This window comes from Oryctolagus cuniculus, chromosome 11 (assembly GCF_964237555.1).
Source record: "Oryctolagus cuniculus chromosome 11, mOryCun1.1, whole genome shotgun sequence".
Classification (NCBI taxonomy): domain Eukaryota; kingdom Metazoa; phylum Chordata; class Mammalia; order Lagomorpha; family Leporidae; genus Oryctolagus; species Oryctolagus cuniculus.
In genome coordinates, this window is record NC_091442.1 from 70,148,532 (window position 1) to 70,173,812 (window position 25,281).

Here is a 25,281-nt window from a genome sequence, read left to right on the forward strand (position 1 = left end):
AGAGAGGGAGACAGAGAGAAAGGTCTTCCTTTTGCTGTTGGTTCACCCTCCAATGGCCGCCGCGGCCGGCGCACTGCGCTGATCCGATGGCAGGAGCCAGGTGCTTCTCCTGGTCTCCCATGGGGTGCAGGGCCCAAGCACTTGGGCCATCCTCCACTGCACTCCCTGGCCACAGCAGAGGGCTGGCCTGGAAGAGGGGCAACCAGGACAGAATCCGGTGCCCCGACCGGGACTAGAACCCGGTGTGCAGGCGCCGCAAGGCAGAGGATTAGCCTAGTGAGCCGCGGCGCCGGCCTAAAGTGGAACTCTTAAAAGGAAATGCAAAGACAAGTCTTTCTGACCTTGGATTTGACATAAGTTTTTTTAAAAAACGCCAGAGCACGGCAGGCAGCAAGCCTTCTCTGGCCTCACTCCTCCCGTCACCGGTCCATTTATTTCCTTCCCTTTACGCTGCATTTTTTTAAAAGAAGACTAGTCTGCGCTCAATATCTCTAGCTTTGCTCTTCCCATTCCCTCTTGAATCTACTCCGCACAAGCTTTCCCCCTTCATTCCAAGAACTCTGTTCTCAATGAAGTCAATGGATGGCCTCCAAGTTGTGAAATACCAACAATGTCCCTGCTTGGCCTTACCTGAGCACTTGATCAAACTCTGCTTGCAAGCTTCATGTGGCAACCATGTCCTCCCTCTTGCCTAATTTCCTGCCTCCCTCTCTGAAGGCTCCCGTCAGGCTCCTTTTCTGATTCCTTTTCAGACATCCAGAGACTGCAGAGATCTTGAGAGATGCAGAGATCTTAGCATGTGACCCTCGTCCCTTTTCTTCCACCCTTGGCCTGCTGGTGGTATCATCCATCTTGTACCTTCCAGTTCCACAGTATGTGCTCGGATTTCTTCCAATTTCCTATCTCACTGTGCTCCTCTTCCCTAAACTCCAGGTGGATTTACACGTCCAAATGCCTCTCCAAATGTTCCGAATGGATATGTGATGAGCATCTTAGACCTAATTAAGTTCCAGAGTGCGCTGTTGATTTTCTCCCCCACAACTTGCTTCTACTGCAGTTTCTTCATCTCAGTAAACACCAACTCCATTCTTCAGGATTCGAAGACGAAAGCCCTTGAAATCATCCTTGTCTTGCTTCTTGTGGGGAGCAACCCGGACTGGACTAAGTTACTGGAATTAAGACTTATTCTATGCATCTGCTCTCCCACAATATGGCGCTGGGAGAGAAGAAAACAGCTTTTACGCAGCTGCCTCTTGCCAACTTGAGTGCTGACCTCCAGGAGCTGATCCTGCTCCTGATTGGAGGAGAGCAGCGTACTCGGCGTGTGGGCAGCCGAGTTGGGATTGGTGGAGGAGGACTATAAAGGAGGAGAGAGACGGCATGCACCAGGAACATCTAAGGGGAACATCTAAGGGGAACATCTAGCTGAAGGAACACCTGTGCAGCCCCCAGAGAGCCGGCCGGCGGTGTGCCGCTCCCCTGCGGAAGTGGGGAAAGTGGCCAGGGGGAACCGCCCTTCCACAGAGGTGGAAGGGATAGTAGCCAACCCGGGAAGAACCAGCAGCAAACCCGGGGAGGGCCGAGCAGACGAAAGAACAGCGCAGGGTCCTGTGTCGTTCCTCCACGAAGAGGGGGAGCGACATAATGGTGCCGTGACTCGGATATGAAGCCTAGGCAGGGTTTAGTGTCGTTCCTCCACGAAGAGGGGGAGCGACACTTCTATCTCAGCAAATCCTGCTGGCCCCACCTTCGAAATATTTCCTGAAACCATTCTTAACTCTCTGACCAAGGCATACATAACCACTAATTGCCCAGATTGTCGTAATACCTTCCTGACCGGTCTCCACTTCTGTCCTTGCCTCCCTGTAGACTAATGTTAGCAGAGCCGCCGGAGTGATCCACTTAAAACATTAAGTCAGAGTGTGCAAATCTTCTGCCCCAAGGTCTTTTCAGCCTGCACAGAATAAAAGCCAAAATTCACGCTATTTCTACCAGGCCCTACCTGTTCTGACCCCATCCCCATCTGTCCACTCCAGATACTTCCGGTCTCTCCAACAAGTCTGACCCCCTTGCCAATCTCTCAGGTGCCAGCCACGTACTTGCCTGAGGGCCTTTCAATGATCCCGCCCCCTGCCTGCCTGGAAAGCTTTTGCCCGGGCATCTCCTTAGCTCGTCCCTCACTGGAGGGTTTTCCTGAATGTCACCTTTCTGTTGAGGACTTCTCTGAGCAGCCCGTCTGAAATTACTCCCCACGCACTCTCTCCTCTCTCGGCCGCTTCATTCATCTCAGCGCTGAGAGCTATCTTACGAGTCATACAGTTTATTTATTTATCTTATAATTGTCCTCTCCCACGGGGAAGGAAGCTCCGCAGGACAGGGTGTTTTCACTGCTCATTCACCACCGTATCTTCAGGGCTTAGAACAACGCCCGGCACCCAGTAGATAGCTATATCTGCTTGGGGAAAGCATGAACTCTGCTAAAAACTGGCAGTAAGATAAGGTTGGATAAGTCTAAAAAACTTTAGCTGCATGGGTACAGTGCTGAACGGGCAGAGAACTGGACTTCACTGTAGCCCAGCAATCACTTTGTTCTCCCAGCTCTCCACTCACCAACTGTGAGATGTTGGAAAAATTAACATTTTTGTGTCTCAATTTCTCCAACTACAAATAGGGAATCATAAAGTTTCTACCCTATGTTATTAGTACAAAAGGCTAATACACATGAAATACTCAGAACTATGCCTGGGACAATAGATAGTGCACAAGAAATGCTACAAGTTCTTACTCGCATTGTATTATACTAATTATTATGATTATTTATGCACTATACTCTCTGCTTTGATGATTCCCCATCCCACATTTCTCCCTATATCATGGGCTACTCTTTCCCTTCATTTTGCTAATTCCATTATCAGATCATGAGCATTAAAGAGCTCATAGAGAATATTCCAGAGCTCAGAGTTAGACTTTCATTTAACACATCTCTCCCTAGATGGTTTCATCCAATCCCCCAATGTTTAACAGCACTTATGTTGGCAACCTTCAAATTAGTATCTCCCTCATTTATGATGATGACTTTCAAATCTATATCTTCAGTCCAGCATCTTTCCTCTAACTTTAGATCAGGTTTCCTTCTTTCTTGGTCTCACCACTTGAGTGTCTCATACGTGTGTATTTAAATTAACATGTCTATGATATTTTTAAGAAATTAGCACAAATTCTTCCATCCTCTCTTTTGGTGAGACCTGTACTTAGCAACTTGCATTTGAAGGCTAGAATGTGATGCAAGTGATGTGACATTCAGACGGGGTGGGAATGGCTTCTGCACTCTGAGGGACCATCTGCCACATGCGAAAGAAACTCAGCACAATTCAGTGTCTATATATCAGCTCTGGCTGCAGCCAGTGAGGAACTGTGGCCGTGAGAGTGACAGTGGATCCATCTTCTTGCCCCACTCAAGTCTTCAGATGCCTGCAGTCTCAGTTGACATCTTGATGACAATTTTTTTTTTTTTTTTTTGACAGGCGGAGTTAGACAGTGAGAGAGAGACAGAGAGAAAGGTCTTCCTTCCTTCCCCCCAAATGGCCACCATGGCCGGCACGCTGCGCCGATCCGAAGCCAGGAGCCAGGAGCCAGGTGCCTCCTCCAGATCTCCCATGCCGGTGCAGGGCCCAAGGACTTGGGCCATCCTCCACTGCACTCCCAGGCTACAGCAGAGAGCTGGACTGGAAGAGGAGCAACAGGACAGACTCCAGTGCCCCAACCGGGACTAGAACCCAGGGTGCCGGCACCGCAGGTGGAGGATTAGCAGAATGAGCCGCAGCGCCAGCCAATGACAACTTACTGAGAGCTCCTGAGCTAAAATCACCCAACTAAACTGCCTTACAGAAACTGACATATGAGGGGGTCAAAAAGTTCATAGAAATAGTGGGATTGGGGTCAGCATTTTGGCACAGCGGATTAAGCTCCCACCTGTATTCCTTATGGGTGCAGGTTCAAGTCTCAGCTGTTCCACTTCTGATCTAGCTCCCTGGTAATGCACCTGGGAAAGAAATAGAAGATGGACCAAGTATCTGGGGCCTTGCCACTCATATGAGAGACCAAATGGAGTTTCAGTTTCCTGGCTTTGACCTGGCCAGCATCGGCCATTGCGGCAGTTTGGGGTGAGAACCAGAGGATGGAAGATATCTCTCTCTCTAACTGTGCTTTTCAAATAAATAATAGATAAATAAATGCTTTTTGAAAAACAAATAATACAAGGCTGGCGCTGTGGCATAGCGGGTAAAGCTGTCGCATGTAGTGCCGGCACCCCAAATGGGCGCTGGTTCGAGTTCCAGCTGCTTCACTTCCGATTCAGCTCTCTGCTATGGCCTGGGAAAGCAGTAGAAGATGGCCCAAGTCCTTGGGCCCCTGCACCTATGTGGGGAGACCTAGAGGAAGCTCCTGGCTTCGGATCAGCTCAGCTCTGGCTATTGTGGCAAATTGAAGGGTGAACCATCAGATGGAAGACCTCTCTTTCTCTCTGCCTCTCCTTCTCTCTCTGTGTAACTCTGGCTTTCAAATAAATAAATAAATCTTTAAAAATAAATAAAGGGATTAAAATATAAATTGATTTTAGTGTAAAAATCCATTCATAGTTTTTTCTCCATGAACTTTTAAAAATACTCTCATATAATCCATGTTTGCTATTTCTGGCTGCTATGTTTTATAGTCATTTGTAATTTATTAACATTTCCAAGTGTGATTGGAGATTTGTGTATTTCTTTCAGAAGTTCTGGGATTTTTTTTTTTTTTTTTTGCTTTATGTATTTCAAAGGGTTCACTTCATGTATTTTCTCCTAACAGGTTCTCAAACTCGATGCCATGTTGTATCCTGCCTCAGGGCTTTTTGCTCTTGCCAGTCACGGACCAGACTTCTCCACTTCTGGCTCTTTATGTCGCTGAACTATTTTTCTCCATCAGAGGTAGTTCAGTTGTCATCTTCCCAGACAGGGCTTCGCTGCGCATTGTATCTAAAATGAGCACCTGCTCCTCTCAACCCCACCATCCATTACTCTGCCTGCTTTCTTCGTGGCAGCAATCACAATCTGTAACTGTGTTATTATTAATCTGTTTTCTTAATTGTTGTCTCGTCCTCTGACTCCTCAATTACAATGTAAGCTGTGTAACAGCAGGGGAGCCGAGTATTTTTGTTTTATTTTATTTGAGAGGGAGAGAGTTTCCCTCTGTTGATTCACTCCCCAGATATCCACAATGGCTAGTTCTGGGCTGAAGCCAGGGCGGGAACACAATCCAGGTCTCAAGTAGGGAGCAGGAACCCCGTCACTTGGGCCATCCCTGCTGCCTCCCAGGGTCTGCATTAGCAAGAAGCTGGAGGCAGGAGATGGAACCTGGTATTGAACTCAGTTACTCCAATGTGGGATGCAGGTGTTTTTTGTTTTTAATAGTATATTTATTTATTTGAGAGGTAGAGTTACAGACAGTGAGAGGGAGAGACAGAGAGAAAGGTCTTCCTTCTGTTGGTCACTCCCCAAATGGCCTCAAGGGCCAGAGCTGCGCCGATCCGAAGCCAGGAGCCAGGAGCTTCTTCCAGGTCTCCCATGTGGGTGCAGGGGCCTAAGGACTTGGGCCATCCTCCACTGTCTTCCCAGGCCACAGCAGAGAGCTGGGTTGGAAGAGGGGCAACCGGGACTAGAACCCATGCCCATATGGGATGCTGGAGCCGCAGGTGGAGGATTAACGTATTGCACCACGGCGCCAGCCCTGGGATGCAGGTGTTTTAATCTCTCACTAAATTCCTGCTTATTTTAACCGCGCCCCCCCCCCCCCATCTCCAGAGCCTGGTTAAGTAACTGTCACTTAAAATAAGTTACACATAGCTTCCTGGGTGAAAGCATGACACAGAACAAAGTGGATCAAATAAATTCTCTCTTCTTGGACCAAGTTCAAGATTCTCAGTTGTTTCACTGAAATATAGCAAAGAGCAGAGTTGACTTCTGGCAGTTGCCCTGGCTCTGCCTGGATGGTTTAGCCTTACAGTCTTTGCTTCCTGACATATTTATATAGTATTTATTTGTTTTAAAATAAGATTTATTTTTTTGAAAGGCAGAATGACAGAGAGAGAGGAAGAGAGAGAGGAAGATCTTCTGCTTGCTGGTTCACTTCACAAATGGCTGCAATGGCCAGGGTTGGGCCAGACTAAAGGCATGAGTCTGAAACTCCAGCCTGGTCTCCCACATGGTGGCAGGCACCCGACTGCTTGAGCCCTATTCTGCTGCTTTCCCAAGTACATTAGTAGGGGCTGGAAGCAAAGTAGCCAAGACTCAAAGGGACAATCTGACATGGCACGCCCTGCAAGCAGTGGCTTGACCTGCTGTTCAACAATGCCAGATCCAGTATATGAAGGAGTTTCGTGGTAATCTTCTTAGTTTAGTGTGTATGTCTGTGTGTTTCTTGAAGGTGATAATACATCTTCATTCAATGATAGGTGCCCAGCAGGGTAATTGGCGTAGCTGTAATTTCAACTCAATGGGATATAGGGAGCAATGAGTCCACAGTCAGAGGCAAATGCACTAATTTTGTATAATCAGATCTTATTGAGCAATTTCAGACTATATCACTTACAAAGTTAAGATTCAGGGGCAAGGCCGGCGCTGCATCTCACTAGGCTAATCCTCTGCCTGCAGCACTGGCACACCGGGTTCTAGTCCCAGTCACAGCGCTGGATTCTGTCCCGGTTGCTCCTCTTCCAGTCCAGCTCTCTGCTGTAGCCCGAGAAGGCAGTGGAGGATGGCCCAAGTACTTGGGCCCTGCACCCGCATGGGAGACCAGGAGAAGCACCTGGCTCCTGGCTTTGGATCAGCGTGGTGCACCGGCCGCAGTGGCCATTGGGGGGTGAACCAATGGTAAAGGAAGACCTTTCTCTCTCTCTCTCTCTCTCTCACTGTCCACTCTGCCTGTCAAAAAACAAACAAACAAACAAACAAAAGATTCAGGGGCTGGCATTGTGGCACAATGGGTTAAGCTGCTGCCTGTGATGCTAGCATCCCATGTGAGTGCTAGTTTGAGTCTCAGCTGCTCTGCTCCCAATCTAGCTCTCTGCTAATGGGGCTAGGAAAGCAGCAGAAGACGGCTCATAGGTTCTTATGCACCTGCATCCCTGCGGGAGACATGGATGGACTTCCAGGCTCTTGGCTTCAGTTTGGCCTAGGCTGGGTCATTGTGACCATTTGGGTAGTGAACCAGCAGATGGAAGATCTCCCTCTATCTCTTTCCCTCTCTGTAACTCTGTCTTTTAAATAAATAGATAAATCTTTTTTTAAAAAAGCCAAATTTCAAACATGTGATTTAATTTCCTAGTCCCTTCTGCGTATACAGATAGGTAACCTGGAAAGAAAGGACCAGAAGAGATTGACTTTCCTGTGGTATCAGTGTGGCAGCTTCACCCCAGATTCCAGGTCATCTCAACAGGAAATTTGGCAATTCATTGGTTCAGACATAGATCAATGATGCTCGGAACATGTGGGGACAGAGGGAGGGAAAAGAGGCCCTAACTTTTATATATTTTATCTTTTTTCTAAAATGCTGATCAATTATCTGTTGCTAAAATATATTTATCTATGGAAAAATAAATAGAAATTGATCCTGAATCCAACTTTGCTATGCATGAGTCTTTTGACAAACATAATAAAACAATTTATTTATAATTAAAGAGGTAGATAAAAATTGAAAAATAGAACCCTACTAACCAACTTTCCTTGGGGAGTATTTCTTCCTATGTAAATTTGCTTTGTTATAGTTGTCTGCTTGGAGGAAGACGTTTTCAGCTTCCTGTCTCTACTATAGAAAAGGATGTTCCACAGCCTCTGACCTTCCCCAGGACATAACTCCACCCAGATCTCCAGGGAAAGGCCTTTGTCTGAGGTCCCAGGCCTTCCCCTCTACGATTTCCCTCTTGACCTCACCTTGAGACGACTCCTTCCTTTCCCTCCGGCCCTCTGCCCGCTCTTGCTTCCTTCCCCAGTGTCTCCTCCCCAGGCAGATTCTGTGTCCTGAAGCATCACTGACTGACCATACTCACTATGTCACTTCTAGAGAGTTTACATTTATCAGAGGATAAATCCCCTTTGTGGTTAGAGTCAAACAAAATTTGATGTGGAATTTTGTCCACCAGTCCTTGCATGGACCAGTGCTTCCCCAGTTGTGAGGGAAGTCTTTTGGAAAATGGGGCACACAGGGAGTCTGTTGGCTTTGGAGCAAGCAGCCCTGATCTTCAATGCTACCAGTTACCCTCTCTGTGAGTCTGTGTGGGACACTGAATTTCACCGAACTCAGCTCAACTGGGAATTATAAGGTCTCTTCCATGGGGTTGCAGAAAGCATTAGGTCAGATGAAAAATGAGGACCTTCTAGCACACAGATTTGGTATACATATGAGTCTCTCTCCCTGGCTTTTTTTTTCATGCCATGAGATATGGATTCATGGAATTTCTTAGAACCCATGCCAAGCCTTCCCTGAATAGAATGCAACAGGAAGGAAATGGTGTGAAGTTAGAGTGACCTTTGTGGTAGGGAAGTGGCCGGGTGAAGTCGTGGAGCTAAGGTTGCTGAAGGATTTATTTTGAGAGGTGAGGGTGATCCTGGGACACCTGTGAAGCCTTAGGACCTTCCTCAGCTCTATAAAAGACAGACTGGAGAAGGCCCCAAGGGAAGCTAAGTCACAGGGGGAGTAAACAGAAAAGGGCATACCATTGTTGCTGGGATTTGATTGCTTTGCAACTTAATTATGTAGTGTTGAATTCTAGGATGCTTCAATACATCTTTCAGTGTTTGTCTCTCAATTACAATTTCCATAGTATCATAATTGTTAATTTCTGGACTTTTTTCATCTTGGCACAGTGCTTAGCATACAGATTTTCAATGATTGTTCTAGATGGGAACCCTGGGCATTGGGAGAACTGTGGGGATTCTCTTCATCAATTTCTCTTCACTCCTTCTTTACACATTTTCTCTACTTAGTCCACTCCCTTGGCAGTAGCACCCAAGATTTTTTTTTTTAAAGATTAATTGATTAAATAAAGAAGTGTTATTTAAAGATTTACTTGAAAGGCAGAATGACAGCAAGAGAGAGGAGAGGGACAGATGGGAGAGAAACAGAGAGATAGAGATTTTCCATCTATTGGTCCATTTCCCAAATGGCTGCAGTGGCTGGGGCTAGGCCAGACTGAAGCTCAAAACCTGGAGCTCTGTCAAGGTCTCCCACATGGGTGGCAGGAGACCAAGCACTTGGGTCCTCTTCTGCTGCTTTCCAAGACACATTAGCAGGGAGCTAATTAGAAGTGCAGCTGCATTTAAAGTGGAGCAGCTGGGACTGAAACCTGCACTCTGATAGGGGATGCTGGCATTGGAAGCAGCAACTTAACCTGCTGCGCCAAATGCTGGCCCCAACATCCAAGTTTTATAATATGTAGTTCTTACTGCTAGAGAAGAACAGTTCTTAGCATAACTTAGGGACAGATTCTGATTGCTTTTGGTGATTTCTGGAATGGGTGAGGCAGGGAGGAGTACTTTGTAGAAGAGCACAAGAAGAGCTGGGTTGCCTGAGTAATTGAAACCCAATCTGCACATTCAGATTCCAAGGAGATTTATTATTTTCAGAAGGCCTGGGCTTCCCTCTGCTTTGGAAGATTATTAATAGGGTGACCAGATGTCCTCGTTTGTCTGGAAAGTCCCCTTTTACACCTGTTGTCCTTGTACGATTATTAATAGCACCCTTTTCACTTTCAAAAGTGCCCTGCCTTGGAAGATAAATTATATGATCATTGTATTTAATGGTGTTGTGTCTCTGAACTGGCTAAAGTCCTGGAGACAGGGCTGTATAATGTGGTGAAAATGACACAATGTGACCTCCATGAGGGTTGGTTTTTTCTCCTGGGGCACCTGGGTACCCAGCATGTAATAGAAACTCAGTGAATGTTGAATCAAGGACTGAATGTATAAAGGGCTTTTCTGTCTCTTAGTGTCCTATAAAGTTATATTGGGCACATTTTCCCGCTTTTGAATAATAATGTAGTGTATAGTAGACTGATAGTAGCACCGAATGTCAGGGCTAACCAGAAATGTTCAAGACTCTTTTGCCCAATACCCTTCCGAACAGAGGGTAAACCTGTGAGTCTGTCTCATTCAGTGAATGCCAGTAGCCAAGGAGAGGCAAGTAGTAGGCATTCAGTAAACATCCGAGTCCCTGTTTTCAGTGCTTGCTTTTCTTCAACCACACTTCTGTCATGAGGACACTGACAGTACTTGGACACTGCAAACACGGGGGGCACCCTCTGTTTGATGATGTTGCCTTCCACCTTGGCACTGGAGAGCCCTTCCTCACAGTGGACATCTGACTCCCTGCTGGTTTCATCTGTGCCTTTGGTTCTGTGCTCTGCAGCCCAACTCTTCTTCCCCAGCACAAGCATTCGTCTTCTACAACCACAGTTTCCTTTTCACCTCCGATAAGATTGCCAGATCCTCTGCTGTCCTGATCACTTCTGGAAGCGTTCAGTTTGTTGAAAGACCCATAATGTAGAGTTCAGAGATGGGTTTTGGCAGTGATAAAGAAAAGTGGGGGACGGCATTTGGCTTAGCAGTTAAGACACCTATAAGATGCCTGCTTCTGACTTTGGAGTGCCTGGGTTTGATTACCAGCTCCAGCTCCTGCTAATGTGCACCCTGGGAGGTGGAGGTGATGGCTCAAGTGATTGAGTCCCTGCCACCCACATTGGAGAGAGGGATTGTATTCTGGTTTCTGGCTCCTTTGGGCATTTGGGGACTAAACCAGCAGATGGGGGCTTATTCTCTCTCTCTCTCTCTCTCTCAAATAAATAAATAAAATTAAAAAAATTTTTTTTAAAAAGAGCGACAATCTCACATACAATCTTCCAGAAAATTGTGTTTCTGGTAATGCTAAACTAAGATTGCTCAGACTTTTTAAAGCCATGTCATACTACTGACTCATATGTAGTTCCTCATTAATTATTTCTAATTAGGTGCAGGCTAAGTGTGTAAAGTCTGCATAACAAGAGAAACATATTTCTGCTAAGCCAGGTCTCCTCTATCTCTGCTTACACAATGGGTTGATTGAATTGTGTTAGTCTGTATTTATCTCTGTTGCATATCACTGTGTTAGAGACAACATTCCTTACAGGACTTAAATGTTTTACATCCTAACTTTAACATCCAGCCTCTTCTTTGACTGTTCCCTCTTGTTATTCTCGTAGTCGGGGGTATAGAACACTTGAAAGGAAGTGGCAGTCACTAGATATGAACCAAGGTTCCTTAGAGAACAGTTTTGCAGATCTGGTAGCCTGGTAGGTCACGGAAAGTTACAGGGATGCACATCCCATCAAAAAGAAAGTTTGACAAAAATTAAGGCTGTTCCACCATGAATGAGTTCCATTCTAAGATATTTCCTGATCCCTCGTAAATGTAGACAGACAGGATAACCATCTGTCGGGATATTTGACTGGGACTTCCTGTGCTGGGTGGGACTGTAGACTAGCTTATCTCTGGAAATATTTCCAGCTCACAGATTCTTTGTATGGTACACATTTACTATTTATAGCCTGCATTGGATTTCTTTTTAATCCCATAGCTGAAAGGACATTACGTTTTCCTTCATTAAGGATAGAACAGCTTAAAAAAATGAAATAGTTACAATAAAATTACCTATTCTATGATATCTGGGGGATCTAATTTTGGAAAGTTTAAATTACCCCAATGTTTCATTTAAACTGGAGAGTAGGTTTTATATTAAGAGAAAGTAAAGGTTGAATGGTTATTTATTTTTGAAGACAAAAATTACAATTAATGATAGAACACACAAACTATTTTACTTCTTATAAGATTTATTCATCTATTTCTATTTCCATCCAAAAGTTCACCGATTCATCCATCTTAGTATACTTCCCAAATAGCTTAGATAGTTATCACCCCAAACCAAAATGGCATCCCACAGGCTTAAGAAATTTAAGGCCAGAAGGAAAGGGGAAACTACAGTACCAAGGCTTGCAAAGGAAAGTATGACATTTACGCTGTTATTTATTCTGTGCACCAATGCAGAATTCAGAACTTTTCCAGATGAAGATATGTTTGATTAAATATAACTTCTGAATCCCTTGGTGGACTGTTAGGGTGGTCCAGCTGTCTCTGAGACACAGTAGCAGATTCCTATATCATCACTTAGAGAAAGGCATTCAAGAAATTTCAGACAGGTGATAAATGAAGCAAGAGTAATATTTGAATTGAGGGAAAGCATAAATAGTTCTTTGCAAACATTATCGCTGGGGGCAATGTAGAAAAAACATTTAGAGATTTACATATATATCTAAATATATTTTTAAATGAAGTATGTAGCGTTCCTGTGTAGAGACTGCTAATTAGATAAACTTGAAAGATGATGGCGCACAGTTTAATTTGGATTAAATAACCCCTCTAGCTGTAAGTTTGTTTTTTAATTGTGGAATCCCACTTGACCCAACTAATTGTAAGCTTCTCTAATCCAGCTCTGAATTCTAATTTGTGCTGCTTTCCACTTTCCCCAATGCAGACTTGCTCGTTTGCTTCATCTTGACATTGAGAACTGGCCCCTTGGACCACTTCCGCTCTGCAGGCGCTTGTCATGACAGACACAAAGGCCACTTCGCTGGGCAGTACACAGAAGAAGAATCTCAGCAGAGCTCTAGGGCAAAACGTTTTATACACACCACGGTGGCTGAAGATTTAAAACCATTCCGTTGGTCTTAGGAAATGTTTTCTTTTCACAGAAGATCACAAAAATTCAAGGGTGTATCACAGAATAATCTGGACATTTTTCTCCTTCTGTTGACATTTTACTCACTGAGACCACAGCTAAACAGTAGCCTGATACCCTCAAAAGAGGAATTTCTTTTCCTGTCCAGCAGCCAACATGACAGTAGCTGGTGGAGCAGTATTTCTTAGTGATAGTCTGTATTTGATTTGCTTATGAGGTTTGCAGGTTCTGGTTGGAATTAAGGGACAATGGATTGAAGACATTTAATACATTAGCAGCCATGAAAACCAGTAACCATGAGTGATTGTTTCTCTTCTGTGTCCTAACACTCAAGAGTATATCAGTGTGTCATTACTGGAACTGTGGGATGTTCTGCCATACAATGGCATCTTCAACTATAGGCACTCCTTCTGTCTCTGGGGTTCATTTTTAGCACAAAATAAAGGTGTTTAGCAGTGTTTCTGTGGGGCTTGGTTGCAGTATTTTGTAAATTGATTTTTAATCCCAAACACACTTTGGCTGAATCAGGGAGGTGAGGGACTTGATAATTCACTGGAGAAAGGCTAAATGGAGTGCCAAGATTGAGTGTGAGTGTATACGCAGTCTTTGCTCTGGGAAGTAGCAACAGGGATGACTTAACTTTGGCAGTGTCTTCAGTTTAGAGTGTGACTAATTTAGAAGTGATAGGCTGCAGGGTTTCAATCATTTTTGGTTTCTTAATGGAAGCCTTTCTTGTACACAAAGGACTACAGTTTGTAGCTATAAGCATTGAAAGGGCATGCACCATGACTGTGTAATTTATTATAAAGTATAAGGCCTTTATACCTAGCTTAGAATCAGCGAACTAGTGAAAAAGACAATTTTGGTCTTTTAATTGTTCTTCTTTAGCTAAAATTTCTGGAGAGTTCTTCAATGGGACATTTGCTTTTCTGCAGATGCTAATTTGTCCCTGCACTGACTGAAAGGCAACCTGATGTAGCCCCCACATGCGTGTACAAGACCTATCTGCTTTTGTGAGATTCAGCTACTCATGCTGTCCCAAATGGAGTCTCAATCTACCCCTGCTATTCCTGTCCCTTCTTCCTTGATCCTTCCTTCCCCAGTACCCTGTGGCCATGCCCCAAGCCCAGGAGTAGGAGTTCCCAGAGCAGTTGTTTGCACTTCCAGTGTAGCATACACAACATCACAGCAGGACTCCAGTGGATTTGGGTCTTGCAGTTTACCAGCAAGTATTTCTGGGCACTCATCTCCAAAATATATGTCATTATTTTTAAACTGTGTAAACATGCTACCAAAGTAGTATATTGTATACATAGAAAAACATAGACAAATTAGAAATGATAAAATTAAATGTCCCATTAGAAAACCTGCTATTTTCTTCTGTGACCCCAACAGATCATATTGCACACCTCTTGGGGGATTTGTATCCCAGTTTGGAGATCACTGTTTTCAATGAGGATATTTCACAAAGTTCGTGGAGGGGTGGACATTTGGCGTAGTGGTTAATACGCCACTTGGGATGCCCACATCTCATTTTGGAGTGCCTGAATTCGAGTGCTGGCTCGGCTCCTGTTTCAGTTACCTGCTAATGCACAGTATGGGAGGCAATGCTGATGGCTCCAGTAGCTGACTCTCTGCCATCCACGTGGGAGACCTGGATTGAGTTCCCGGCTCCCAGCCTTGGCCTGGCCTAGCCCTAACCATTGCTAGAATTTGTGGAGTAAATCAATGCACGGGAGTTCTCTCTCTGTTTTTTTTTTTTTTAATCTTTCTCTGTCACTCTGCCTTTTAAATAAATAAAATCAAATTTAAAAATGTTGCTCACTGGGCACATCTCCATGTCTGATGACATACCTCAGATAACATGGTTTTAAGCATGTATGTGTCTTCTCAGGTAGATGGCAAGCTCTTCTTCACTTGTTTACTTCTAATGTGATAATTTATCCTTGCGATGTTTACATAAAAGCCATTTTATAAATATTCATTGAGCAGATGACAAAGCCATCATTCCCACAGCCACCCTTTTGACTCCAAGTTGTCGTAAGTGTATTTGGCATTTTGTGTTCTCATAGACATTAGAAAAACTTAGGCTGGTACTGTGACTCACTAGGCTAATCCTCCTCCTGGGGCACCTGCACACCAGGTTCTAGTCCCGGTCGGGGCACCAGATTCTGTCCCGGTTGCTCCTCTTCTAGTCCAGTTCTCTGCTGTGGCCGGGGAGTGTAGTGGAGGATGGCCCAGGTTCTTGGGCCCTGCACCTGCATGGGACACCAGGAGAAGCACCTGGCTCCTGGCTTTGGATCAGCGCAGTGCACCGGCCACAGCGGCCATTGGAGGGTGAGCCAACGGCAAAGGAAGACCTTTCTCTCTGTCTCTCTCTCACTGTCCACTCTGCCTGTCAAAACAACAACAACAACAACAACAACAACAACTTATTGTTCCTCCAGAATTCCCCAACTGGCTCTCATGTAGACAGTTCTGTCATAAATTGAGGGAAAAAACTGGAAAATGCAGTGGAGAAAAAGTCTTTTAAGCACATGTGTAGAATCACAGTTCTGAGGTTACAGTGACTCTGGCCTTTCTGCTCTTTGAGATGCAATCATGCATATTTTACATCACGCTGACAAATCAAATCAGCACTTGGAGCCTGACCAAAGAATGAATGTACCTGGTTCAATTTAAAAGAATTGTTCCTGTTTTTCAACATCCTTATGTTCTGTTTAAGATCTAACTTCTTACATCCTGAGAACCCCCTTGCTTCAGAGACTCATGTTTTCTTTGGGCAGTTTCTTGGATTTGAGCTGTCTACATCTGTGATCTATAGATTAGGAATTCGAGAGCTTTAGATATTGGCAGCCAAACAAAAGGGGGCAGAGTTCATATAAATAAGGCTTCAGTAGAGGCTTCAACAAAAATGATCACTGTCTGATTACACGAGCATGGTTAATGAGTTCTGGGATTAACTCAGCCGTACTTTCGCAACTCTGGTCCATACCCATAGAGAGGAATAAGGAGAACATTTTCCAGCTTCATAAAAAATATTTCTAGTTGTCTACAGGCCAGAAATGATGATATTTTTACCTTTGTGCTAAAACCTTGTGTGGTTTCTATCAAAACCTTAATCACATTTCTTATTCTATATAGCTAGTGCTTAGTAAATGTTCATTACATAACACAAGAGTAGAAAATACAGTGTTTATTGGTGAGGGGGTGAGATTCATGTTCTACTAAACATCTCATTTCCCCCTCAGCATGTATCTTGGCAGAGCTTGTTAATCGATTCCATCTGTTTCTAAAAGCATTTAAAAATGTATTTTTCTATTTTACCCTCACGGTAACCCTAAAAAATTGGTGGGCAGATCTTATCCATCAGTAGATAGATGACAAAATGGGCCCAGCTAGGCTTGCAGATTTCTAGTTTTAGCCTTGGAGAGTTCCCTAGAGCTGTGTGTATGTGTGTCCAGGCAGTACAAGAGGAGGGGAGAAATGAACATGATGAGCTGATGGCTTTTAAGTACACATGTATGAAGATATGTCAATGAGTTCATGGAAAATGCAAATAAAATGAGTTTATTTTCAATTGAAAGTTTTGGAAAGCCAGGCATAATCGCATAATCTTTATTGTATTTGCACAAACTTTTTTGAAGACCTCTTTTATCTTTTAATTTCATCTTCATGAGCTTTTAAAAGCTCCCTTAGATCAAAAGCAGGATTCTCGACGTTGACGCTGTTGGCTTTTGGGGACAGATAACTGTTGTGGGCATCTATCCTCTGCCTTGTGGCATGTTTAGCATCCTTCCTGGTTGCTACCTACTAGATGCCACTGGCAGTTTCTCTTGCCCTAGTCATGGCATTAAAAAAAAAAGTCATCCTTAAACTTTTTTGTAACCTGTTATTTTTCACTTAGTAATATATTATGAGCATTCTTGTGTCCATCTCAATAAATTGACATCTGTAGCATCTTTTAGTTATTGTTTATTATTTATTATATGATGGTATGTCAAAATTTATTAACCATTCCTCTCTTACTGGTTTTTCATATTGCTTTATTACAGATAGGGCTGGGATGGGTTTTTTTCCTACAGTTCCCTTAATTACTTCCTTATAATATTTCTCAGGAATTCCTTGGTATTGTCCATTCCTGGGTCCTGTGTTTTGAAAGATAACAGTCTGCCAAGCTACATATGCTTTACTATTTAAAAAATTAATCAAAGGGACCAGCGCGGTGGCGCAGTAGGTTAATCCTCCACCTGCAGTGCCAGCATCCCATATGGGCGCCAGTTCTAGTCCTGGCTGCTCCTTTTCCAATCCAGCTCTCTGCTATGGCCTGGGAAAGCAGTAGAGGGCAGCCCAAGTGCTTCGGCCCCAGTACCCATGTGGGAGACCCGGAAGAATCCCCTGGCTTTGGATTGGCCCAGCTCCTGTCATTGCGGCCATTTGGGAAGGGAACCAGTGGATGAAAGACTTTTCTCTCTGTCTCTCCCTCTCACTGTCTGTAACTCTACCTCTCAAATAAATAAATAAAATCTTTTTTAAAAAAATCAGAGACTTAGATCACTGCTAATCCAAACTTGGGATCCATGTGAGTTACAAAAGGACATTTACTGAATGAGGATGGTATGACTCTGACCTAAAGCTAAGAGGCTTGATGAGAAAATTACCCTGCGTGGCATTATCTTAGGGGACCATGGACTTTCTGAGAGGTTTTCTGAAATACTCAATGACTCTCCACACATGCAGCTGTTCAGTGTTAGGGCTGCAGGGGACAAACACTTGAAGATGATGTTTTTGAATGAAAAAAAAAATAGAGAAATACAGGAAAGATTGTTTAAGTATGAGTGCATCAAATGTTTACTCCGGTTTCTATGGGCCATGGTAGGTTTTGCATAGTTACTTTGTATTTGAGAACACCTGGGGTTAGGACTGAACTGCTGGAGAACAAGGTTTTAATTCAATGTGGGGAAAAACTGCAGACAGTCTGTGAACTAGACCGGCCAAACTCCAGGCGTTCTGAAGTCATCCCCAACAGTGTGTCGGTGGACACAACGTGCTGTGTCCGTTGCTGGTGAGTGGCAGCTGCAAGGCTGATCTTTGGGGAAGCTGAGAGCCTCTGTCATTTCCGAAAGTGAATTCACTTTGGCCACGGCTGCTTGTTGGTTACACTGCTTTGTTTAATGGTGAGCTGTCCAGAAGATCTCTTTGGACCCAAACAATAAGGGAGAAAAAAAAAAAAAAACACTTCAGGGCTTACTTGGACATTCCACATTTACTTCATTTCTGACCTGCTTGCTGCCAGTCGGTTACACAATTTGGCTCCAGCCTGAGGTTTGGGTTACAGAATACAGAGGCTGGCCCCTGCTTGCATTGTGAATTCAGATTAGGCTTTGCAGAGGCTGTGCATATGCACGAAGGTGGGCGTGGAACAGTTCCCAGGACTGCTCCAGTTACCATATCAGCCCAGGTTTTTCAGAGCGGCCCCCCTGGATGATGGTAAGCTGGACCATGCTGTGGCAGGCGGAGTCAGGATTGAGTGTTCTTCCTGGCACTGTGGCTGAAGTCTTGCTGTTGTGGCATCTGACATCACGGCGTGCCGGTCATGCTGGGGGCACTTCCACTTTACACACAGAATACGGAGGCTAATTCGTGAACATTTGAAACCGCCTTGTAATCTTGCTGCTTCTTGGAGAGCAACATCCAGCACTGAGTGGGATGATTCCAAGCACTGCGTGTGGGCAGCATAGGGACCTGGCGAGCAGGCTTACAGTGTGGGCTCTGTGGTGGCCATCAGAGTGACACTTCATGTCGTAGGATTGTTGAGTGACAGTCACAAAAGTTGCGTCAAGTTGGAGAGGGCTTAGACGTTGCATCTAGATGTCATCCAGTGTTCTCTGGGGTCTCTTAGAGCAGTACCTCCCTAAAGCCATGAGCCTCTGGGCTCTGCTGTTGTCTAAATTCCAATAATGGGCATCTATAACCTGTGCTAAGATAAGACGTTTATTGCAAAAACAAATTAAAGATCAAAAGAACAGCAACAAAGCTTTCAAAACCACTAGTAGGAAACAGCACCCAAGTATGCAGTGAGATACTGAGACCCCAGAAACACAATACTTGACGCTGAAATTCAAAGACCTTAAGTCTAAGTCTGTAAGTGGACGTAGAGCCCAGACTCCACCTGATTCTTGTCCATTACTCTTTTCAGCATGGTCCCCCCACTTCCTCCCTCCTGGTAACCCCTTCCTCCTCTCCATCCTTTGCCCTCCTCTGCTCTGTCCTCCCATTGGCTTCCTCCTCCTAATTGTTTTCTTATTGCTCCTCCTCTCCATTCTTCCCTCCTACTCTTCCTCCACTTCCTCTTCTTACCTCTCTCTCCCACTACTTCTTCATCTTCAATTTATTAATTTTAAAATTTACTTTTTATTGTTAATAATGACAGAAGCAAAGAGTTAATCTCGCCTATGATATTTCCATAAACTGAGATTTGGCCATTTGTCCTATCTTATAAAGTCAATTCATTTTCACTTTAGCCCAGACCTAAGGGTATTTTGAACTCAAATTTTCCATATTAGCTTTCATATTGACTCATTTTAGGTAAGATGATTGATGGAATATTTTTTAATAATAAAATGTGACTCACTTTCAAGACCTGTTACTTGTACATAAGAACACACCTCCCTAGCTTTGTCAGAGTTGGCAGGAACCTAGTCCACAGTCACTACCTCGTCCCTGTTGTAATTTCATCTACTGGCCATTACTAAAGATTTTTATGAATGAGATCTAAAAAACAGCGCCCTTGATAATAACCAGTGGTCAGGAGACATCCGCGCGGTGAGGCTGCTGGAGGCCCCAGGCCAAGCAAAGCATTAAGAAGTAGTTCCCGTGGCTCTGAGTAGAAAGAGTTCCACAAGGCCAGCGCCGCGGCTCAATAGGCTAATCCTCCTCCTGTGGCACCGGCACACTGGGTTCTAGTCCCGGTCGGGGCGCTGGATTCTGTCCCGGTTGCTCCTCTTCCAGTCCAGCTCTCTGCTGTGGCCCGGGAGTGCAGTGGAGGATGGCCCAAGTGCTTGGGCCCTGCACCCGCATGGGAGACCAGGAGAAGCACCTGGCTCCTGGCTTCAGATCAGCGTGGTGTGCCAGCCACAGCGGCCATTGGGGGGTGAACCAAGGGTAAAGGAAGACCTTTCTCTCTGTTTCTCTCTCTCTCTCTCTCTCACTGACTGTCCACTCTGCCTGTCAGAAAGAAAGAAAGAAAGAAAGAAAGAAAGAAAGAAAGAAAGAAAGAAAGAAAGAAATTCCACAAGCCATGGGAGAACGCCCCTTCTCGTGATTGCCCCAGCTGAGCTCCTGGGATCTGAAGCTGTGAGTCTCAGATCAGGAGGAGCCAGGGTGTTCATGGCAGTCAGTGAGGCAATCAGCTAGCAAGCCTGCCTGTCTCAGAATGGCCGTCCCTGCTCGGCACAGCCTCCCCAGGTGACACTTTTCCCTGCCTTTCCTCCCCCTTCTGTGAGAGAAAGCTCGCAGTCTCTCTGGTTGCTTCTGCTTTTCCCTCTGCCTTGACAGTTGCTGTATTCCCTTCTATCAGTGACTATTGCTAGTGACTGAATTACTCCCCACCCACAGCTAAATCCATATGTTGAAACCCCAACTCCTAAGGGGACTGTGTTTGGAGATAGGTCCTTTGAGGAGGTAGGAGGTGCTCAGAGGACACTAGAGGTCCCAATCCAGCAGGACTGGCATCCTTACAGAAAGGGAAACACAGACACCATTGAGTGCTCCCTCCCTGTGCTCACGGTGAACGGTGGGGACGGAGCCATCTACAAGCCAGGCAGGGAACTCCCCCAGCACCAACACAACTGGCACCTTGATCCTGAACTTCCAGCCACCAGAACTCCAAGGACATCAATTTGTTCTGGGTTAAACTGGGTTGTTAAAAACTACCCAGTCTGCAGCATTCAATTCTGGCCTTCAAAGGATACTAATATAATCACCTAAAGAATTACATGTGAATTTTCCCATGGCACTAGAGTGTCACAAACACACCATCGCTTCACTCATCCCACTAGCTTCAGAGCCATGTAGACTGTTCATGCTTCTTCAGGCTGTGGCCTGCATACCACTGGTGTGAGTATGTGTGTGTCCCCAGAAACAGTGTCATAATAAAGTTGATTTGTAGCTGTTTATTGACAACAGTAGTTAGCACTAACTGAGCACTTACTGCTGTGGCCAGACTTGGAGCACTTCACATGCATTATCTGTAACCCTCACAATAATCCTCTGAGGAAGATGCTCTTGTTTCCTTTATTGAATCCACCAGGACAGCAGCTCTCAAAGAGGTTAGGTCCCCACTAGGGAGAGAAAGGGTCAGGAACTGAGCTCAAGCAGCCTGATAGCAAGGCTCCCATTTTTTGCCATCTCGTTGAAGTGATTTCCATTTTTGTGTACATTCCTCAGTGCTTTATAGGCTGCAATGTTCCAGAAAAAAACTGCCTTGTAGATAGAGAGAAAGGGAAATCAGGAGGGGAATGCAACTTGGCTCTAGAAATGAAGGAAAGTTACACTTGTGGGCTTGGAGGTCGCTGGCAGCCAACAAGAAGATACAAACCCAGTCATCCTCACAAGGTGCCATGTTCTCAAGCAGAAAGCATAGCAGTTGCTCAGTAGAGCACAACTCCTCTTGTAGTGACACCCAGGCAAGAGTTCCTCTTAAATGTGCTTGTGTGTAGGCCGGCGCCGCGGCTCAACAGGCTAATCCGCCACCTTGCGGTGCCGGCACACCGGGTTCTAGTCCTGGTCGGGGCGCCGGATTCTGTCCCGGTTGCCCCTCTTCCAGGCCAGCTCTCTGCTGTGGCCCTGGAGTGCAGTGGAGGATGGCCCAGGTGCTTGGGCCCTGCACCCCATGGGAGACCAGGATAAGTACCTGGCCAGGAGCTTCGGATCAGCACGGTGCGCCAGCTGCGGTGCGCCAGCTGCAGTGCGCCGGCCGCGGCGGCCATTGGAGGGTGAACCAACGGCAAAGGAAGACCTTTCTCTCTGTCTCTCTCTCTCTCACTGTCCACTCTGCCTGTTAAAAAAAAAAAAGTGCCTATGTGCACACTCCAGGCAGAAGAAGGGCCATCTTCCCTGGAAGCAGGACAAACACGCATGTGTGCATGCCGGTGTAGCTGTATCCTCATCTAACCACTTGGGTCACCCGACATCCTCTCCTCTCCTTTTGCCTAGCCACTTTGGGCTGAAAAATTAGCGAACATCAACAACAACTAGGTCGTTGTGAGAGCCAAGGATGCATTTATAGTTAGGCAGAACTATGAGCTCAGCGGAGGGTCTAGAACTTAGACAATCGTTTTCCGTCTGGGAGTGGGACCCACGAATCACAATCAAGCTTATGGGAGACCATCAGTATCAAAAAAAAAAAAAAAAAAAAAAAAAACCAGAAAATGTCAGAGTGGATTGCAAATGGCAAATGTAAGCATTGTTTTGTGAGATGTTCCAGTACAGGTATGTGTGTGTGTGTGCATGTATGTGCATGTATGCACATTTATAACTAAATGATGTTTCTTGTGCTGAAAAATAGCACTGTTTGGTCACATTTACAAAACTGGATAATTTTGTTGCGTATGTTCAGATTTAGGCAGTTTAATTATAGGATGGATAAGGATGAGATCCCATAGCATGGTTGGTCAAATGCAGAGAATATTCTTAGAGGACACAGAAACAGGACTCCAGGGAAATATTGCTGGCAAGTGCTGAAGAAAAGATTCTGAATCAAGAAGGAGTTATTTTTTTCCTTGGATGAGGTAAGACAGACAGGAACCTGGGCCACACTGCTAAAACATGGAGCAACACAAATACTAATAGCATTCCTCTGCAGCTAGTTACCATGACAACTTCACTCAAATTTGTGCAATATGAAGTCTTTACACTTCAGAGTGAACAAAGGTTTTTTTGAGAAAATAAGTATATCATTTGTTCATTTAGCATGTATTCTCTATAAGGCATTAAAACACCTTTCATCAGACATAGGTAATGAAAAGTCTATAGTTGGTACTTAGTAAAATAGTTCTTTTATTATTTGATAACTTCAATGCTTGTATTAAGATATTTGCATCTGATCTGAGCAATTAAATATCGGCTGGAAGAGTCACTTAACGTATTTGCTCATTTGACCTCATTTTTAGGGTCCCTAAAGAGTCTCCGTAAGATTTCTATCTGGGACATTGAGAGCACTTCTTCTTCCCAGGGAATTAACTCTGGAGGTTAATTAATGCCTACACACAGGCAACTCCCAAATGCCTATTACCAACCAAGGCTTCTAATCTAAGTCACTAGACTTATGCATTTATTTTTCCGCTCAGACATCTTAAAGATAACTCAAAGTTAACATACACTAAGTCAAAATCATGAAATCTAGCCCTACAAATCTGTTATTTCAGTGCTCCTTCTCATATCATGGGATGTGATCAAAAGCCAGAGAACAATAGCTACTTTTGTCACCTCAGTCTCTTACCCTAGCCCCTTCTTTCTATCTTGAGTCCATCACCAGGTTGTTTACTTTATATTCAAACATATGTTTAAAGACAATCTGATAAGTTAGAAGTAGTTTATTATAATAAGCAACAATTCTTTAAGAACATATTCTGGCCGGCGCCATGGCTCACTAGGCTAATCCTCCACCTTGTGGCGCCGGCACACCGGGTTCTAATCCCGGTTGGGGCACTGGATTCTGTCCCAGTTGCCCCTCTTCCAGGCCAGCTCTCTGCTGTGGCCAGGGAGTGCAGTGGAGGATGGCCCAAGTGCTTGGGCCCTGCACCCCATGGGAGACCAGGAGAAGCACCTGGCTCCTGCCTTTGGATCAGCGTGGTGCGCCGGCTGCAGCGGCCATTGGAGGGTGAATCAAAGGCAAAGAAAGACCTTTCTATCTGTCTCTCTCTCGCTGTCCACTCTGCCTGTCAAAAAAAAAAAAAAAAAAAAAAAAAGGAAAAAAAAAGAACATATTCTGAGGACAAAAGGAAAAAAATCTTTTAATATGTATCTCAACATCAAGACATACAAAAAAGTAGTTAGAAAGATAAACTTTCTAGAAACTAGTACATACTATGTACATCTTTTGAACCCTCTGATTTCACCTATGCAAACATCTTAGGGAAGCCACCATGATTTCTCTCCTGGGCCATTGTGATAATATCCTACCTGACGCCTCTATGTCTGCTCTCTTCTTTCCCAATTTTCTCCCCAATCCATGGCCAGAGTTATATATTTTTGAAATTCAAGCCTGAAATATCTCAATGGGGGTGAACATTTTGTCTAGCAGTTAAGCCCCTGGTTAGGATGTCCACATTTCTTATTGGAGTACCTGAGTTCAATCCCCAACTCCTGATTTTAGTTCCCCCCCAGTGCAGACCCCAAGAGGTAGTGATGATGCCTCAATAACTGGATTTCTTCCACATACATGGGAGATCTTGGTTGAGTTCCCAGCCCAACCCTGGGCATTGCAGGAATTTGGGAAATGAGCTAGCAGATAGGAGAACTTGCTTCTCTCTCTCTCTCTCTCTCTCTCTCTCTGTGTGTGTGTGTGTGTGTGTGTGTGTATGTATGTGTTTGTATAAAGCTCCTCTCAACTGGCTTAAGGCAATATCTGTCTCTCTGCCTCTCAAATAAAGAAATGATAATAAATTCAATAACTTCCTGATATACTTGGGATAAAAACGCACTATTTAACATGGTGTATCCGTCAGCAAGTACACTCAAAAGAGTTTAGCTGAAAACGACTTGTTAAACAGACTATAGCATACCCGGGAGATTTAAGAAATCAGCAACCCACAGTGGGAAGCGCACTCCCCAGACCAGCAGAAGGAAAGGAAGGAAGTGTGGGAGAAGCTGTGGTCCTGGCAATGTGGCTGCTGCCAGAGTGGAGTTGAAGCAGGAGGAGCAGGAAGAAAGACCTTTCTGATTTCCATTCCCTTATTTGAACATCTTTTGGTGCCTCTCATTAGCTCAATGAAGCTGGAAACCAGGGGAGCCCGGGTAGGTAGCCACAAGGGTGAGCCTTCCTGAGCACAGAACAGGGGAGCGAAGAGCAGAACATTGACTGCAGTCCTACAGGAGTGCTTTAAAAAGTTTTTTGGGAAATTAAATTAAAATATAAATTTATTTTTTGCTTAAGAAAATTATGAAATCCATGCATTTTTTTCATAGTACATATTTTTTTTTGACAGGCAGAGTGGACAGTGAGAGAGAGAGAGAGAGAGACAGAAAGAAAGGTCTTCCTTCCGTTGGTTCACCCCCCAAATGGCTGCTACGGCTGGCACGCTGCGCCAATCCGAAGCCAGGAGCCAGGTGGTTCCTGCTGGTCTCCCATGCAGGTGCAGGGGCCCAAGCACTTGCGCCATCTTCCACTGCACTCCTGGGCCACAGCAGAGAGCTGGACTGGAAGAGGAGCAACCGGGACAGAATCTGGCGCCCCAACTGGGACTAGAACCTGGGGTGCCG

At 44.9% G+C, this 25,281-nt stretch overlaps 1 long non-coding RNA gene across 1 annotated transcript in view; it reads left to right on the forward strand.

The window, feature by feature from the left end:
* LOC103348321 (uncharacterized) overlaps nt 1-24,473 on the forward strand; it is a 107,081-nt gene extending 82,608 nt beyond the window's left edge. The window contains exon 4 of the long non-coding RNA XR_011380152.1: nt 4,846-24,473. This is a non-coding gene — a long non-coding RNA (uncharacterized lncRNA). The remainder of the gene's footprint in view (nt 1-4,845) is intronic.
* The last annotated feature ends 808 nt before the right edge of the window (nt 24,474-25,281 follow it).